Raw genomic sequence first — 20,755 nt, forward strand, 5'->3', positions numbered from 1 at the left:
TCACCGTTCGACATTTCGATCGTATTGGAATTGACTATAGAATAAAAGCCGATCTTGAACTATTGCAAATACACTCGAATCTCTATAACTATAACTACGTTGATCGTGTTTTTCTTTCTAGGAAATAATGAACAAATCAGAAATTGTTTTATGTTTAAAAAAAATTTAATTTTTATACTCTTCATTAATTTTTATTCAAATCAGGTTTGTGCTTTAATTAATTTTATATAATTCATATCAAAGTTGCATTTGATGTAAGTGCAAATATTTCTATTTTTAATTGAGTTTTTTATTAATATATTTATAAAGAATAAAAAGCTTATTAAAATAAATAAATAAATGTACGATAAAAGACAGAATAGATATTTATAAAAATTAAAATCTCTATGAGACTATATTTTTGTTTATTCTCTTCTGATATATAGTATCTTCTTTTTTCAACTATTAGATTTAAATCGAGAATAGAAGATAACACTTGTCAAATTTCTTTTTGTGATTGTTTATAATTGGAAAAATTTTAATATTTTTGTTAAATTATTATTTATTACCTCTTTCACTTGAAGAGTTCGATAAGACAAAAATTTCCATATTTTATGAATATTTATTTTTATCCTTGAAATTTGAATTATTAAGGTTTGACTATAGTTAAAAATATAGATCATTTACTTATCACTTTGCATATCATGCATAAATATGCAATACTTTTTTTCTCGTGTCCTGTTTGTCAAGAAATAATTGTTAAACGTGCACACCTTTAATATTACAATATATTAAAATTTCTTTAAGCGATATAAACGTGAATAGATATAGAAAAATTTGATTATATATTTTTTTTTTTTGATAAAATTATTATTTAATTACAGAAGAAATGATTATAATTTAATAATTTTATAAGGCGGCATTTTATTATAACTCATTATTTATTATATTTAAAAGTTTCTTCTGACGATATTAATATTATATGAAAATGAACAAGAAGAAATGGAGAGAAATAAATAAAATCGTGCAATAATATGGATAGAAGACGTCTTTCTTTATAAAGGTAAATATTCAAATAGGAAAATATTTTTACGATGTAGAATTATAACGTTTATTGATTTCTTTCACGGTTGATGGTTTCATTAGACACGCTTTTCTGGTTCGAATTTGTGTTAAATTGCGAAATACAGATATATGAGGTGAAAATTGTTCACTTTTAATGATATTGTCTTATTTTCATTTATCCAGGATACTTGTCGATTTTTTAATTTGATCTTCTTAACGAATAATTTCAATTATAATTAAATATTCTCAAATGAATATATACTCATATATATTGTTAGATCTAATAATAGAAATCTAAACAATTTTATTATTAAATTTGTCAATATTTGAACGTATATTCAATCTTATCTCACATTACATTATATCAAATAAAAATTACGTTCGTATAAAAGGCTCGGTTCGTTCACATGTTTCCTTATATTTCTCGTTTTTTCATTCTCGTGAAATTATGCACACGCAATTCTTTCTATGTTGAAGTAATTTCCTGCCATGGAAATCGATAATAATACAAAAAGTATTTCCTATGAAATATATAGAATTTTCTAGTAACATATTTTCTTCATAAATGTTCGATTTCAAAAAATAGCTTCTATTGAATTTTGTTTTCTAAGATAATTTCAATGAATTCAATAATTATTTTGTTATTCGTATTATTATTTATATAACAAAAAGACGATTGATTTTAAATTATTTGTTTTCACAATTGAATACATAAAAAATATTATTATAATATTCTTTTATTAATTGAAATAAAACTTAAAAAATAAAGGAAATATTATCGTTCTCTTATGAGACCGTCTCTCTTCGGAATAAAATAAATTCTATTCGAAATATTTTTTCGAATACTGAACAGTTCCTTCGAGATATCTATTGGAGCATTATTGCTTATCATATTTTCTTTCTTCTATATCCTTTTGACTTTTGAATTCAAATTTTCGTGCATTCTGTTTATATATATTTTTAATAATAGGAAGACACAATAAATTATTTTCTTGGCAGATAATTCCGCGATACAAAATTGCAGCCAAGAAGTATTCTGTGATCTTCAGTGACGAACCAATATATAATAAATTCGCTTCAATTGCAGATAGATGATATTTACAATTAAATATATTTATATTATATTTCAGAATTCTAAACTTGGAAATATATTTCATAAAAAATTTCATAATTTTTTAAAATGTTTTTTAAATGCTTGCTTTATTCTCGAAATATCACTTATTATATACGTAACATATGCTATACTTTTTATATCTCGTATCATACGATCTATAAATTTTGTTGTATATTCAAATTTGCACAAACATGCATCAACATCTATTAATAACCGATTATCGAATAATATAATAAATTTGATTAGGTAACCGGCCTCCTATAATATAACCGGATACAACCGGTCTGACATTTTTAACCGTAGGGGTGCAGATCCATTTGAGAGTGAAACTCTTGTGAGTTTCACTGGAGAATATTTTTTTCGCATATGATATCGAGAGGTGAAGATTAATTTCAAATATATATTCTCACAATTGTATTCTCGACAGCAATTCTTTGAAAGTTTTACTTTCAAATGTATTCTCAACCCTAAGGAACGAAAAGAGGGCAGACTTTGTTTTCAAGTAGGTTTCCAAGTTTATGGCACGTTGCTGTTTCGCATGAAGATGTCAGATTAATGTACTACTCGCACACAATGGAAATCTAAATATACCCTGTGAAAATATTTTTTAGAGGTAGAACTCGGACACGCTGCATAAGAAGTATATTTTTCTTTAAGTTTTCGTGGTTTACCGTAGATTTCTTTTTTTTCTTTTTCTCTTTTTTTTTTTTTTTTTTCGAAAATAAAATTACACGAACACCTCTTTGACAATGATCATTCTGTTCTTCGGTATTCTCATTCTCGCACGTATGTTTTGATAGTTTGGAAAATGATTGTAAAATAATTTCGTAATTGCATACGTCGGTGATTAAATAATTATATACCTCCTTGTCTTGAGATGGAATGTCTTGTTTTTATTCGAAAATTTTTCATTTTAGATTAGATTCATGTCTTAGATTATTTAATTTTCGATATGACAATATATGTATATTTGTAATATTTAATTTATATTTTGTTAATGAATTTTTGATATTTTTTGAGTTTGATATATTTAAAAATTTCTAAGTACTTTGCAAGATAAATACGTATTAAGTTTTATGATATAAAGTTGAACAAAAAAAGATAATTAAGTTATTTCAATGTCAATTTATTTAAAGGATAATTCGATATTCGTGCTTTAGATTCTTTGTAGAATTCAACGATAATGAATATATGAGGAAATTTAAGTGAGAATAATTTAATAAATAAAAATATTTGTGATAAATAATGCAAATATAAATTGCTTCGATAACTTTCGATTGAAAAAAAATTTTATTATGAAAATTTAATTGGCAGACTTTTAAATAGTAGATATTTATTAACATTACAATGTGAATGAAACCAAAAAAAAAAATGAAAATCGAGATTAATCTACTATTAACATATGCCAGTATAATTAACATTTGCAAAAGATTAATTAATGTGAATGATGAGCTTAATGTTGATTCGATCTTTTCAAATGTACCGCAAATTTGCCGCGGAATTTATGTCCCTTAAAATACCAGTTTACTGGTTTATTTCCTTTCTGACCAACCTAAGCAAGCAATGAGTCAGAAACCAGATACGACGGAAAGTCGACTTAATGGCTGGAACGGTGATGATTGGTTTACACGGTGGATTTTAGGAGTTGCAGTGTGATCGTTCATTTGTCTGGTCTGTGCACGACAGGGAATCTGTCATAGGAAATGACGTCAGAATTCGATAATGGATAAGACACATAATAATCAAATTGTTATTACATCCTATATTTAACATTTCTCCCTACGATTCTCGTTCAAGTTAAACAAATCAATCGTCAGAATTGACGAAAATATAATGTAATTTTGATAATCTCTTTAAAAAGAGTGGTTTTTAAGAAGAATTGAAAAATTAAATCTAGATCTTTAAAAAATTAAAAATTTTAAATTGTAATAGATGATTAAAATTTTTTTCTCGATTTAGAGAAGATGCATTGTATGATTTGCATCATAATTGTTTTTCTTTTTCAAAAGAAATTCAGTTTTAAAAATAGAGATAAATATAATTGTCATACCAAAGATAACCTCGTTATCGCAAATGTTAACACGTTAAATGGCAAGTTATTTTGTTTACCTTTAAACGCAAGTCGCCAGTGACCCAAATGCCACTTAACGCGTTAAGTAATGAAAACTCGCGGAAATTTGATACTTCTAATACTCTAAACTTTGCTGGATCAATCGAGCATTCATTTTCAAAATGTCTTATTTTCAAATTTCTGACGATTCATTTCGAATCGCTGTTTTCCAACAATATAAATTGGACGAAATAATACATATTTTTATCAGATTTTATCAGATTTTCTCGATTTTCAAAAAAGTATTCAAATTAATTGTTTAAGAAAAACATTGAAAAAATTATGAAGAATTGAAAATAATTAATTGTAAAGTATCTGGAAAATTTAGAAATCAATTAGTGTAAATCACATTATTTTCTAAAAATAATTTGTGTAGTATCAAACATTTTTTTATTTAAATTTTCAATCGAAAAATTAATCAATATTAAATTATCAAAGAAATTATTTAATTGACCGAGAATTTTTTAACAATGCAGAGATATTTTACTACTGTAATAAATCATTTTCAGAGAATGCGATTATCTTCTTAATCCTCCATTTATATAATTATATCTCTCTTATAACAAAATATTAAGATTTTATTATAAATAGAGAAAAGATATGATGCAACACCAAGAAATAAAAATAAGAAAAGGCAATCGAAGAGTTTCTCGTTAGTAAATGCAACTCTTCGCGAATCTAAAAGTAAACTTCACCAATTTGGCTGAAGGAATTCAATTGCCCGGCCAATCCTTTCCTATCCTATTTCTTGTAACTTCAACTATAGATTTCTGTATTTTTACAAACAGCACACGCGAGTTTTTGTCATTTTCGAAACTCGGCTGAATTGTTCACGTTATTCATTTCACGTTAACACGTTGCACAATACATGTTGTGCATTACTTATTTAATTGCTTTTTTTTCATGATAGATCGATTTTCCTTGTTACTTTTAAAAAAATGTTTTTTTGTTCAAAAGTCATTTGGTAAAAAAATTTGGTAAAATTAAACATGTTATATATTTCTTAATTTTTTTTCTTTTTTTTTTTTGCAATAGCTATTTCAAATACGTCGATATTTATATTGGTATTTATCGAATCGATATTTTGCATCGTAGTCGGTCTACTGGAAAGTAAAGTTGCAACATATGTGTGCAACATTCAATTGAAAGTAAAAGTTCGATGCCCTGTAATGCGGTATACAGTCTATTTATCGATATTTTTTTCCCCGTCTTTTTCTATCTTTCATGACCATGAATATTCATGAACTTCCGTTCCACGGTTTCGTTCACGTTTTATATCTTTTTTGTTTATGATAAAAACGTGTTACAAAAGCTTGAAAACTGATTAAAAACGTGTTCTAACATTTTAATTTATAAGACAAGAAAATAAACAAATGAAATTTGACTTACTGTAAGTAAGTATCCATAAAAGTCCATCAAAGAATTAATTTCTTAAATATTTCATACAAGGAGAATTTTTTTTTTAAATTAAATAGATATATAGATAATCAGATAGATTAATAAGATTAGAGACATATAACATAAGATTACGTTACATATAAAATAATATAATAATTACCAAGTTAATAATTAATAGTACAATAATATATTAAGTAGTATAAATTTATTTATATCACGATCTTAAAATTAATTCTTACAATTTGATGATTTCGCATATAACTCAATTTTAAATTCCTCGTAACTAAACTTATTTATTAAGTCTCAACCAATATTTCTGCATACCAACTTTTGCCTCTTGTTTCGAAGCCTTTAGAAATTCGATTCCCCAAAGGCGTCTCCTAATATACTAAACACCTCAAGAGACAAGTATAGTATATCTAAAGAGACAAGCGAGAGCATAAAATACAAAAACAAATGAAAAGGATCTTTACGCCCATACGAATACATTATATTATACGATTATATGTGAAGTTTATTTGTGGTCACAATCGTTCTCCTTCTCGTCTTGTGAAACACGAATATAAATCCGTCGGCGCGTACAAAGGTTTGTGCAAGCCACTTAAATAACGAACTCATTGCTTTTCGAAAAGAGCATTTCTTCGATCACCGATGTGTCAATCCTTGAAAATCTATTCCTCCATCCGTTCGCTCCCATTTCTTACATTGATTGCGTTTAATTCGCTGATACTCTCGTGGCCATTATGCAAATCGTCACGTGTGCACCGATTATCGTCAGCTCAAAGTATCGTTAAATACATAAGATGGTGGATCATGTCGTTGGGAAGCAATATATTTTAATTGACCTCCTTTTTCCTATGCTTCGTCCATCATTCTTTGTCATGTGTTTTCAATTGCACGTGGAGCTACTTCTACGTAATGCAAGGAAAATTTGTATTCAATCTTCTTCTCCTTTTTTTAATCTAGTGATTTTATTTGTGTTATTCTATCAGATGTTATTCTATTAAAATTCAAAGACTTTTCGTGTAATTCATTGATTAAAAAGTGTTGGAGTATTTTCGTCGTATATGTAACCACTATAAATATAGAATACAATACGTATTTAATTATAGAATTTTATTATAAATTTCCAAGTTTTAATGATTTTTTTTTTTTAGAATAAGAATAAAGTAGATTTTGGAAAGGCAGAGTTCCATTTGACTCCGTCCACAACATTTTTCGAATTAAAGATTTTGTCTCGTTTTCTCTAAAGATTTTATTTATAGTCGGATTAAGTAAAATATACAATTGATGCGGGTAAGAAATTTTGTTTAAACGTTCTTTAAGTTTTAAAATTTACTTCCTGCATATCAAACGAGTATCTATGAATGTTGAGTGAAAAATTCCGTAATTGTTTGCCTCTGCTTGCGTACTGTTCAGGAATTTTTTATAAGACGTTCCAGTACGGATTCTGCTTATATCCATGATCAATGTATGAACAGATTACAAACATTTCTGGTCAATGTACCTCGTATGTTGAACTTCATTTCGAGGTTACATCTTTTTCTAAACATTTTTTTCTTTCAAGAGAGATGAATATTTTGGAATTATTACAATTCCAATATTATGTAAGACACGCACACTCTTCGGATAAAATCGTAGAATAGAATTGTTAATCTATGAATTAAAAGTTTATTATTTATTATTAGAAATATTCGTTATTGGAATAATTAATAACTTCGATTTTTCGTTCCAATGTTACCTGTCAATAAATAAACTTCAACTTCATATTTTCCTATATATTTTGTGTTTCTTTTGGCCTCTAGAATAGGCCAAAACGTCTTCCACATATTTCTTGCTATAAATAAATACCGTTCATTTGTTGCAACAATATAATTTTGACGCAGTTGAGAAAAATCTTTCATTTTTAGAAGAAACGAATTTGCATGTTTCCAATCCCCGAAGAACGCGATGGAGCGCAAAAAGAATTAATTTCAGAATAATGCAAATACAGCACAGCGGATTTCCAGATTTTGCAGATACGATTTCACAAGAGTCCCGGAACATTCTCTGACGTGTATTACAGTTGAACAGATGGTCTATACGATTATTAAAGTCACTCAGCTGCTGATTGCCGTCCAAGGTTCCTGCTAGTTAAGTATTTCGTGCGAGTAGTTGGCGTAGGTTGTTCGCCAATGACACGCTTGCTGAATTCGGCATACGTGTCTTACGACTATTCTACAAATCAATTTTCAAAGGAACGAAACTGTCTTTCGAAATACCTTGATTGTTTCGACCAACGATATCGAGTTGAAAAATCGTATTCAAAATTGAACAATAATAAAATATGAATGAAATTTCGTGATTTATGATATTGAATGGCGGAATCTCTTATGATAATTAGAAAAAGATGCATGAAGAAATAAATTAGACAGATAGGAATATCTTTAAAAGTAATTGTTGTTGGACATAAGCGCTTATGTATATTCTATAGATATCTCTGTTAAAAAATATATAGTTGAATTTTAGAAACATAGAAGATAGAAATAACCTTGACGTTTATAAGACGCCTCCACTTCCGGATCAGGCATTAGTGACGTATTAATCGAAGCCACCTGACAATGAGTGTAATATTATCATATAAGCCTTTAATAACAAGTATTTATTACAAGTGTTTGCAATAAATGAAAATTGTAATTTGGTTTTATGGGACTTTATTTAATTATTTCAAAATTTTTGAACGGTGATAAATGAAGTTCGATAATTTTATAGCCAAGCTTATTAGTTTTTATCGATAAAAATATCATTTAAATATTTATAAGAAATAGAATATTAGCTACGTTTGTCGTGTCATTTCCTCATACTTATAATTTCCCCAAGCTGAACATTTTCACGTCTGATGGTTACGTGACTTTGAATCATTATTTAGTACCAGTTCGGACCATTCATTCATATTTCATTATCAAGGTTTCCATTCAATCCCTCGAAATGAATTCTTTCTAATTGACATAAATTTAAACTTTCGAGACTCTGTATATGATAAGGAATAATGATATAGTCACGAGTTATTAAGACATTTTAATGATAAATTCAGTGATAACTTCTCCCTAGTCGTTATTTTTAAAAGAATATATCATAACTATTAATATCGATATGATTAAAATTTTAAAATTAGAAATTTGTTTTATTCAATCCTTAATAATTAGATATAAAGACTATCTTTATCGTTACAATTATCTTAATACAATAGTAATTTGAAATTTTTATTTTATTTTATTTTTATATTTTTTTTTTCTGATTCTAACTAATAAAAGAATTAAATAATGAAAAAGTATTGGAAAATAAAAATAAAAATTATCGTTTTTAAATATAAAAATAATGTAACAGTAAATTATGTATAAGAAAAAATAAGTGATAAAATTTTCATTGAATATTGAAATATGATTTCAAATAGAAGCAAACATTATTGCACAACTTTATACAAGACATTTGTTAGAAATCAAGTTGAATTTGATGTATGATTTGTTTACATTATCAGCTGATTGGCGCCATATGCAACATAATTTTATATAATAAGTATCAAGCTGCAGTATTTTATGATTATACACATACCAGAAGAAGAAATTAGATGAGAGAATGAAATATAACTATGTAGAATAAAAAAGAGATTTTTTTTATTCATGTTTAAATGTCAGATAATATGAATAATTGTAAAGTAAAATTTTCTTTAAAAAAAGAAAACTTCTGTTTGACTGAAAATATTATTTTTCAATTTAGAATCATATATTAATAAGAATCGTAGGAAAATTAAGAGATTCGTACAAAAAAAGATTTGAAACAAATATTTGAAGATTAAAAAGAAATAATCTATAATTATTCATTTTATTGTTGAAAATGATTGAATTCCGTTGATTGACGTGTCTGACGCATGTTATTTAGACAGACTTGGCTCATCATCGTCCAACAAATTACCAACACAAAATGATTTCACAGGTCCACACATCTGTGACATATGTCCTAATTAATTATGTCACTACTCTTTCTAGATAATATAACTTATATATCTTGAATGCTTCAGATTGTTATTTCAAGAATATGATTTCTTGAATAAAATTATTATTTTTTATTTATACGACGTTTTTATCTTTATATTGTTTATTCTTTTATATCAGGATTAATAAAAATTTTAATTCTGATTTCTTTAAATATATCGAAGCATTATATTAATCTTTTTATCTTAAAAATTCATTAATTTATAATTTCAAATAAAATTAATGAATATGATAAAATTGATGGATGCAAAATGATAATTTACATTTAATCACACTTATTATATAATAATTACCAAGATGAATCTAATTAGTAGCTTCCTTGATTAAACGTTATTAGTAATTAGCTCTTGACATCCGCTTTGCAATCTTATCGATTCTTTTGTGCCTAATTTTGTTACCTGTACAATGTTTTCTACTATTACTATCGATCTAAAAACGGAAGTTATATTATGTAGGAAGGAAGGTTACAATTTAATTACGTTTTTATTTCTATCTAAATATAACGTGATAACGTGTCGAAATACATTATTCTTAATAACAAATAAATATAATTAATTTTTACTATAATAAATTTTTTAAGGCGAAATAAAATTATGTATATCCTGTTTTTAAGAATATGCGAATATTTTATATTTACAGTAAAATTTTAAAAGTTCTTCTTGAAAATAATATATATTTAATATTTTTAAATGAAAATTGTTGAAAGTGATTGTTCGATAATTTTCACTCTCGATATAATGTCTATTTGCGAAAATAGTTTTACTCTCAAATATAATTCACACGAAAAATAAAGTTATTTGAGAATAATTCGCAAGAGTTTTCAAATTCACGTTCATATTTTTAAATTTTATATGTAAATAAAATTAAAAAAAATAATAGCGATAGATAATTTTCAATGTAAACCACTGTATACGCATGGAATACACACATGATATTACAAATAAAAACCGCAGACGAAGGACTGGTTTGGTGGCCCACATTTGACGTTTACTTATCTATTCTAACAGTTAGTATTATGTTACACAATATTCTTGAGTAATGGATATTTAACTCTTTTACGGATAATATGCAAACGAATCGTAATATGCAATCGTAGATCGTGATCAAAATGATGATTCGATGGAAAAGAAAAAAAATCTTATTAGTGGAAACATTAAGAAGTTTTTTTTCATCTGTTTCATTAACTAGTTAGCTGTTCTTTTTAATTTTTTATTTTATTCTCTTTGAAAGAGAAAATAAGATATTCTCTCGAGACACGACATTTTTACGGATATTTACGTTGTGCTAATGGAATTAATTTTTCTGGAAATAGCTTTTATATTGATTAATAGTAAAACAAAATTAGATATGTGTTAAATTATATATAAACTTATCTGAATGAATATTTTCAAATTGTGAATATTATTAGTCAATCATATTATCTGTAATTATAAAAGCATTTAGATAACAATTTATATTAATTGAATTGTGAATAGTCATTTGTTTATTAATATTGTTTATCTTGAAAGTAAAAAAATTTGAATTTCTTTTCATTGAAATAATAATAATACTAATAATTTGAATAATTTTCTAATTTTAATTAGATTATAAAAAAAAGCGTAATGTGATATCAATTTATGTTTATTTATTATCTTCACACGATATACGATTTTATTGTGAAAATAAGAGATATATCTTATTAAGCCTCTTGTAAAGTAAAGAGGCCTTCAAAAATTGCATCTCACATGATAACACGTGGATGCGGATTTAAATTAATAATGGGCTTCAGCAACAGTACTCTCACTAAACGATCATTGAATACTTTGCTCCCCCAAGACAAGGATAGAACATAGTCTTTACAACAATCTTATATCACGTTAACCGATAAGTGTAATTGCGAGAATAATCTGCCATCTAGCGGCCTTTCTAGAAAGCTTTGAAAGCAGTAGTATGATCTAAAATATACGTAATTAAATATACATACATATATAAACACATTTTTTTTTTCATTTTTGTTCTAAATTGTATATTAATATTAATAATACAATAATTAAAATATTATTCTCTTCAAAAATATTAATTTAATAATATAAATATACATTATTCATAATTTTTTTCTGTATATATATTTTTTTATTTTTTATAATTGCATAATAAAAGTATTCTTAAATTAATTTTTTACTACTTTATTTAGTTATCTATATAAAACTAAAATTAAGTGAATTCTATAAAAAAAAATTTGTACAACGTAGTTTATTACAAGGTGGAAATAATTCCTTGAACATACTATGATAGAAATAGATAATAGATTCTTAGAACGAGATGAAATATTATTATCCTTGTTATTATTTTTTGTTCTATTTTTAATTCCCTTGCTTTTTCCTTATTTCGTTCTTTGTTTTTCAATTGTATAACAGTTCACAATTATGTACATAATTATATGTTATATTTATATTGAAGGAAGATATATAGATAGATATACAGATAATAGATCTAATTGTAAATAAAATATTCGTAATTGGAGAAAATGCTTAGAATACCTAAACGAACAAGTTATGCCACAAATCACTGACAATGACCTAAAAACCACAGATGAATAAATTTTGGTCTCAGTATTATGTTCTTTATAACCTTGAGTTACAAAGTTTTCAATAAATATATATATATTTGCCTTCAGTTGATCTTTAATTTCTTTTTTTTTTTTTGATATTTGATTTAATATATCAGCAATATATAATAATGTTATTATAGAGCAATAGTATACGATTAAAATTTTATTTTCATCATTAACGTCATTTACCAGATGTTTAAATTTTAAATCTAAAATTTATGTAATCACTTAGTAGATAAATTAAACAATCATTTGATAGAGAAAAGAAACTAGAGTAGAAAGAAAATGTGTAATTAACTTAAAAAAAGATTGTGTTATCTTATCTTATCTAGTAGCAGACACATTGTTTTTATATTTTATCTTAATAAAATTAAGATAATATTATGAAATTGCAATTTTACTAAATATTTTAGTAATTCCAACCATAAAAGGATAAATTTTTCTTTTATATTCGTTCAATTTTTTTTGCTGTTGAAGAGCTTCAATACAAAATTAAAAATCCTCCACAGATTGTCAACACAATTTTTATCTTATCTGTACATAACGTCTAAAGCCAAAGACTCCTATCTATTTTGTTACATTGTACGATTATGTATGTTTAAGTGCAGCTGTTAGGTGTCAAACGGAGGAATTATTTTAATATACGATCGACGTATGAAAAATGATAGCTTGAACGACGTTGCTTCAGAACTTTCATGTAAAAATTCATTTTATTTAAAATCTGCAAAAAATATTTTATTTTACATTTAAAAGAAAAAAATAAATAAGCCTATCTTGCATATCTGTACCGATAAATCACATGTCTAACTAATCAAATAATTTTTTGAAGAGAATTAATTTTAACGTAGAAACGAATTTTCTTTTAGAAAATTTTTCAGTTTAAATTAATCGATTAATAAAAAGAAACAGAAAATGACACAACTTTTACAATGTAGGAAACAGTACTCGATTGATGTACGCAAACAAGTCAACGATAATTTATTGTGAAGCTCGTCGTTCTCTTCTTCATGTCCCATATCATACTTTATTCGAAGTATTATTTTTTTATTTGTTCAAATGTCGGCTCGAAGTGATTCGTCGACGAACAAAATTATCCGCGTGACTTCGATTATGTTAAAACTCGTCCGCCAAGTGGCCATAATCTTCAATAACATCCGTTAGCATCTCTTCTTCCTGCGTTTACGATTCTTCGTCAATTTACAACTCCATTGTGCATCGTTTCTCGTTGTGTGCTTACAAATCGTAATATACACGACTCGAAGTTCCAGAATTTATCGTGGTAAACTCGATTCGAAGGAAATTTTCTTTCAACGATGATGATTTTGATTTGAGATTGTTCAACCATTTAGTTTGTGAATGGCATATTTGCTTCAATATTCGTATTAAAATTTTAGATTAGGAGATATTATATATGATTTATTTTTTTTATTAGAATCAGAATTAAAATTAATTGAATAAAAAAAAATAATAATTCTGATAATAAATATGATTTATTTTATTTACTTCATAATATCAAACAAAATTTTTCAATTTCATTCGCACAAAATATATTTTTTACGTTAGAAATTAATTCAATAGAAATATTTTAATTACATAAATAGATTATCCATAAAGTATGAATAGTTTTTGAACCAATTATGGTGAAATTTCAAATAACTAAGGTTTAGAAATAATAGTTTAAAAGATAGTTTTTTTTTTTGGTGAAAGTTCTTTTATTTGCCATTTTTACTTCGACTTATATAACGTGAATCACGTTACAAATCAAATGAATTTATTGCTTTGTACAATTTTTTTTGTAATCGTGTTAATCCTTTTATCGTAATCTGATTTGATATGATTGTATTCTTCAATGTATTTTATCTAGAAAAATTAATAAAACAAATGTATTAATTTACAATTAATATTCTATTCTGTTTTATTTAGAATAATATAATTTTTAAAATTTCGTATCGATGAATTTACGAAGGAAGAGCACGATAATATAATATTTATATAATAATTTAATTGATGTTTTTAATGTTATTGATTTAATTAAAATGTTAATGTAATTTTCCCAAACGTTATCTACATTCATTATAAAATCTTCGAAGAATTTCAAACAAATCTATAAAACGAGAAAGAAAAAGAAGAAAAAAAATTTAAATAATATTTCTTAATCTCTCATCTTATAAAGCAATATTTTTCGAGCTCACGTAATAACGTGATCGCTTTCAGTTACACGATAACGACTCGAAACGTATCCACGCGTAATTTACGAAAACTCTTTCCTTCCTCATCAATCTTTCCACCAAACTTCATAACGAATATCAAACCGAGGCTGACTTTCGAATGAGCAAGTGATTCAACCATCACGTTTCTTGCAAAATTGTAATATTTTTTTCTGATAAATCGAAACATGTATCACAGAATTCTTCTTATATAAGAATATAAGGATATGATATTCCAAAGAAATATTTATAATCTATAAATTAATTTTAACTTAATTAATCAGTTAATATACGATTAATCATAATTTTATTTATATAATATTATTTAACTCAAATTTTCGCGTAATTATCCATAAATTAAATTACAATTGTATTATATTTGTATTTTTATAATAACACTTTTGCATAATTTAATAAAACGAAATGGAACATGGCCAGAGAACATTTTATTAGGAATGTATGATGATTCATTGAAAACATAACCAATAATCGCATAAACGTGGAAAATCAATTCATTTATTTCTATTATAAATTTTGAACTAAATAACATTATATGCAACGAGTCCAGCTGTTACAACTATAACTTACATAACCAAATTAATTTGATCACATTAATTTTTGTGATTCCTTCCTTCTGCCAGTCATCATACATCAAACTTACCTTGATCTATCGTTTGATTTAAACATATCACAATTATTATTTTCCCTCTCTCTATATATATATACACCTAGTATACCTGATACAGCGAATTGATTTGAATAAATGTATCTTTACGGTGTACGATTATGTACAATGAACAACTCATCACGAGGTCTGCTCCTTTGTCGTGCCACCCCACCACACACGAAACACACGGAGGTGGGACGTTGTGTCGAGTGTTGAATTAGATTCAGTAAAGTAAGTCGATGAGTGCGCGCTGGTCGGTCCGGTTATTGTGCAGAATCGTGTTGGATCGCTGTTTTGTTATGTAATTCTCTCCCTCTTTCCCTTCCAATTTTATTTTTCCGCTCCCATCCTTCCTTTCCAAAAACTCTTCCTCCTCCCACAGAGATCGCCAGAGAATCGAAATTCTATCGATCGAAATCACTTGTGTTTTCCTTTTCTCTTTTCTCTCTCTTTCTCTCTCTCTCCCTCTCTCTCTTCTATTTCTCCTTTTATTTTCCTTTCTTTCTCCTTCTTCTTCTTCTTTTTTGAATATCTGCACCATCAGGGTGAGTCAATATATACTTAAATAAGTTTCTATGTGTTAATCTTTTTTTTTTTTTGGTATAAAAATTAAAGATATCGTTTAAAAAAAATTTCAAGATCGTTAAGAATTCTTCGAGAAAAATAAAATGTCTCAATGACGTATAAAAGCTCAAGCTTTTATATTAATCCTCTTTTAACAATTTACACGTTGTCTGTTAAAAAAGAAATATCTTGGTCTCGATAAAATGAAAGAAATATCTTTCTGCCCGTGATGCAACGTGATCGTTATCCATTGATAATCCACGAGGCATAAGCGGCGCGTTAAACGAGGAATAGAGGTACATGGCCCTTTTCAACTAGTTATGTTTCGCTCGTACATTTAGGCAGGTATACTCGCACTTTGAATATCTCGAATATCCTGCTCTTTCTCTCTTTCTCTCTCTCTCTCTCTCTCAATCTCGTGACAGTTGTTGGTTAAGTAACATTTACATTCTGTAAGATTGCGAACGTTCAATTCAACGAAACAAGAAGCGTCCCAGTTGTGATTACAGCCGCAGGTATTTAATGATGGAATATTTTGGCGCGTGTTCTACGAGCGTTTAATTAGTAATCTCGGATAGAACTCGTGGTATTTGCATCCGTTTTTCTACGTTCTCGTTTACGTAATACGTGAATATCATAGCAATTTGTGCGATTTATAATTGCGCGTGTGTAACAGTGAATATCGTTTTTTCGAAAAATTTGTTTTAATATTGGTTTGAATATTAATTTCGACGCGGCTCGAAGAAGCAGTTGTTTGTTTTGAATTTATTATTCATCGCGTTCAATTTCATCCTGTTAACCATTTTCACGTGTTTCATCCGATGTTATTAATACGTATTGAAAGATTAAGATAGGTTTTCATGAAATAAAGATGATTGAGAACGATTAAAAAACGATTAGGATTTATGACATTTCAAGAATTTCTTGTATTTCTTCACGCACTGCGTTTCATATACAATTCATAATATTTTTTGTTTCTAGTGCATAATTTTTTATGATTATTTATTATTATCTATTATTATATTAGTATCTTTCTTATTGTTTCTTTAATAAAAAGGAATATTTCTAAGAATTATTTCTTTGTCAGATTATTCCCTTTTATAATTTTATTATTAAAGAATTAAATTAGAATTTGTAAAAAATTTATTTATCGAACGTTCTCTTTTCGGCATATAAATATATTAAAAAAATATTTGTACATCATTGAATTAGATTATTACATATATATATATACATATATTCTATTAAAAATCCAAAAATATTATTATTTTAGATCCAATGTGTTCGATCTTTCATCAATTAAATCCAATTATATAAAATTCCGTAATCATTCAATAAAATTGTACAAAAATACGACTGTTTCGATGTTATACTTGGCAATTATTACACAGGGCAGAAATGAATGAACGAAACGAAAACTGAGGGAATCTAACAAGGTGTTAAAAAATTTCTCGTTTCGAAATTAAGTAGAATCGTTAGGGCGGCGTTCACGAGGAATTCAAGCCCCGATGCTTTCCCACAGTTTATATAGGAAATGTACGCTCGTTCTGCTAATTGACGGTCAAACACGTTTTAGCACGCAATCGCTGTGTTTTAAACCCAGCTTTCGACGTTCTCGATGTTGAATTGGAGGAACGTAACGCATGACGTTACAAATTTTAGAAACACCAAAATCGTATCAAATTACCTCTGGACTGTTTTTTAAATCGTTCAATTTAAATTCAATTTAAATTCGTCGTCGTTAGGGAGGAAACGATGACGAGTTCGGAAAATATTCAATATTCAGAAGGCGAGGAGAATGAATTCATTTTTACACGATCCAACATTATAATTGAGATACTAATTCGTGAAGAAAATGTAAATTCAAAATTGTAAAATTTATAACTCGTGTTATAATTTTTTTCCCCCGGGTGTTTGTTTTTCATTGTTGTTGAAAGAAATTATCAAATCGATAGTCGTATCCGATGATAATGACGATGATGATCGCTATTGAATTACAAATATTTTGTAATAAGATAGTCATAACTCGGTCGCGATTACTCGACGATGGTGCTGATTATTCGATGAAAGATAACCAGGCCTTGAGATAATAATTATTTAGAATACATAATCGAGATATATTTGTTCTTTTTCTTCTTCTTCTTCTCAATTTTATTCCCTTATATAACTCAATTGCATTTCAACAAATTAAAATTTCCCCCCAAAAAACTATTCACAATTTGAAAAACGGACAACCAAGCTGAAAGATTTTCGTCGATGACGATTATTGCAAAGTTTGCAAGTGTTTGCACTCGAAGCTGCAAACTTAAGTACCTTACACTTTGTGTGCTTGTGGGTTGTACTGTACGCTTATCTGAAAAAGGAATAGTCATCGTTCCGTTTTCATTTTCCCTTCTTATCTTTTTTTTTTTTTTTCATTCCATTGTTCTCCTTTTTCCTCTTATTATCAAGTATATTGCGAGCTACTGTGTTGCGAAAATTCGAACGAAAGTCGGGTGTTTTTCCTATTATCACGAGCAAACACCGATACGATCCAGATTATTCGTAACAATTACTCGGATACGTAGTAGATATGTTTTATCGCGTACGATCAATTAATACCAGACGTTTCTCTGCCAATTTATTGGAGACGTAGTGATACACGTATCATCGAGAATTTTTCTTTTTCCAAAGAAACCAATCCGTTTTTCCGGGTTAGATCTTGATTTAAATTTCGCGCCAAAATTCTCTTTCGTAAATCTATCCTCCTGTTTATCATCGTTTACCAACAATCTATTCCAAAGTTATTTATTACCTTCTCTTTAAGAAATCTTCAAGTCTCATTATTCAATTATTATATTTTTCTTAAAATAATAAAAAGAGAAAGTAAAAATATTCAGAATTGCTAATAATTTTATTTTGAAGAAAATTTACAATGAGTAACTTTCGTACTGTTTCCGCGCTAGAAACCCACCACGCCTCTCGTTGTTTTAAGGGTTAATTAAATTCGAATATTATACTAGATTCGTGTCATTTTAATTACAGTATTCGAGCAAGAGCGCAAAATGCTAAAGTAGTGAACCATGCTAGGAATCTAAAACTGTATAATTTAAAACCGTGTAAATCGATGGGACATTTGTATGTACTTAAGAAACGTTTTACTTATCTTCAAACTTAACCTCTATCTCGGTTCCTTTATGCAAGACCGAAGCGGTAAAGAATTCCGGCCCTCGATAAGATTGCATTACCTGGCTGATTGCATATATCTATATAGTATACGCGCCACAAATTTTCTCTTGCACCGAGCTACGTCTTACTATCGTACGGCTTAATTATCTCCATTATCAGTTTTTCGAAAGTCGCTTTTATCTCGGAAAAAATTGAATCTTTAATTATCTATGGAAACCAGCATGGGAATATATCTTTGATATTGACTATATATCTGTATGAAAATATAATGTATTATAAAAATACTATTTGCCAATCGATCAATTTAATTGGAGAGTTTTGGAAAAAATGTTGTGAGATAAAATCATTAATCCAACTTTGCTGATTAATCCTTGATAATGGATTCAATATATAAAACTATCTACTTCACTCCTACATGATTTAACATTCGAATTATCGATTATACAAAGGATTTTAAAAAAGTGGAAATATTATTATTGTATTTTCACTATGTTTTCACTATGAGAGTGAAGTTAAATGATGTTTCGTTGTGGATAAATGAAACGTATCATTTTAAATTGCAAATCTTCTCAAAGTTTCAATATGTATTGTGTGTACATTCATGATATGAATTGCTTGTCACTGATTGTTAAATTTCTCTGTACACTATGTAATAAAATACAAAGTATCTTATAAAGTGAATATGAAAGTGTTACACGATATCATCATTATTATCGTTCCGTGATAAGATCACGTTTCGTTGCAAGAAGTTTTATTGGAGGACGTTTCATCCTTTTATCTATATAATAATATTTATAATGAAAACTTGATTATCATTAATATATTATATTAATAATATCAATATTAATATCATCTCAAAGTCTCAATATGTTTTGTGTGTACATTTATGATATGAATTGCCTGTCACTGATCGTTAAATTTCTTTGTACACTATGTAATAAAATATAAAGTATCTTATAAAGTGAATATGAAAGTGTTATACGATATTATCATTATTATCGTTCCGTGATAAGATCACGTTTCGTTGCAAGAAGTTTTATTGGAGGACGTTTCATCTTTTTATCTACGTAATAATATTTATAACGAAAACTTGATTATCATTAATATATTATATTAAATTTTATCTCCCATCAATTGAAACAATATTCTTATAAATTTTTAAATTTTTAAAAGAATTAACAAATATTCGATTAGCATCGACTTATGAATAAGCTTGATGTGTATAATGATTCACGAAGATTGAAGGTTATGTGAATGGAATTCTTTTCATGAAAAATTGTAACAAGTGTTTCGACAGTAATGTAAATTAAATATATATTATATATATAGTTACATAATTAAATTTCGTTAAATATTCAAGTCTTTAAGGGAGTCTTGTTACCACAGACATAATTTATAACAGTTTGTTGTTCAAAGAAAAAAATAATAATAATAAAAAGTAAAAGTCCTTTTTAAAATAGTTCTTTATATAAAAATATACGATATAAAAATGTGCAAAAATAACTTTGAAAGTAAAATTTTAATTAGTACAAGCTGTTAGATGTAATGAAAAACAAGATATTGAAATAAATTTTTATTAAAAATCAAAGATTCTTAATCTTTTTCGAGGATATTTTTACAAAAATTTGCATGCATGAATATTAGAGACGACTTTTTTTATTTTAGATTCACTCTTCATCCTCGCGTTCGTAAAATTTTACTTCGATGCAAAGAGATTTTTCATTTACTATATTTACATTAACAAAATATCTTTTAAACTATTTTTTGTTTACGTGATAGATAGATATCTGCTAATCAATCATATTTTTATTATGATAATTCAAAATAGATTGATAGAAATTATATCAGATTATATCAAAGTT

The 20,755-nt window shown here is 27.0% G+C and overlaps 1 protein-coding gene, 1 long non-coding RNA gene and 1 other non-coding gene across 12 annotated transcripts in view; 1 reads left to right on the forward strand and 2 right to left on the reverse strand.

Moving 5' to 3' along the window:
• Positions 1-20,755, forward strand: part of LOC107999286 (V-type proton ATPase 116 kDa subunit a 1) — a 35,137-nt gene that overhangs the window by 4,028 nt on the left and 10,354 nt on the right. For 2 of the 10 annotated variants that reach the window (XM_028667447.2, XM_062077165.1), the window contains exon 1: positions 14,505-16,240. The exons of 4 other annotated variants lie outside the window; for them this stretch is intronic. The gene's annotated coding sequence lies outside the window, so the exon portion shown is untranslated. Of the gene's footprint in view, positions 1-14,504; positions 16,241-19,770; positions 19,961-20,755 lie in introns of those variants that run through there. 4 more of the 10 variants (XM_017058994.3, XM_028667448.2, XM_062077167.1 and 1 more) reach the window with 3 other exon arrangements.
• On the reverse strand, positions 5,857-8,673 carry LOC133666426 (uncharacterized). The gene is made up of 2 exons (XR_009830562.1): positions 7,408-8,673; positions 5,857-7,322 (listed from the first exon to the last, which is right to left on the reverse strand). It is a non-coding gene; the product is annotated as an uncharacterized LOC133666426 (long non-coding RNA).
• Positions 11,400-11,523, reverse strand: LOC114577741 (U4atac minor spliceosomal RNA). The gene has a single exon (XR_003698038.1). It is a non-coding gene; the product is annotated as a U4atac minor spliceosomal RNA (small nuclear RNA).

Source organism: Apis cerana, linkage group LG7, assembly GCF_029169275.1.
Source record: "Apis cerana isolate GH-2021 linkage group LG7, AcerK_1.0, whole genome shotgun sequence".
Classification (NCBI taxonomy): domain Eukaryota; kingdom Metazoa; phylum Arthropoda; class Insecta; order Hymenoptera; family Apidae; genus Apis; species Apis cerana.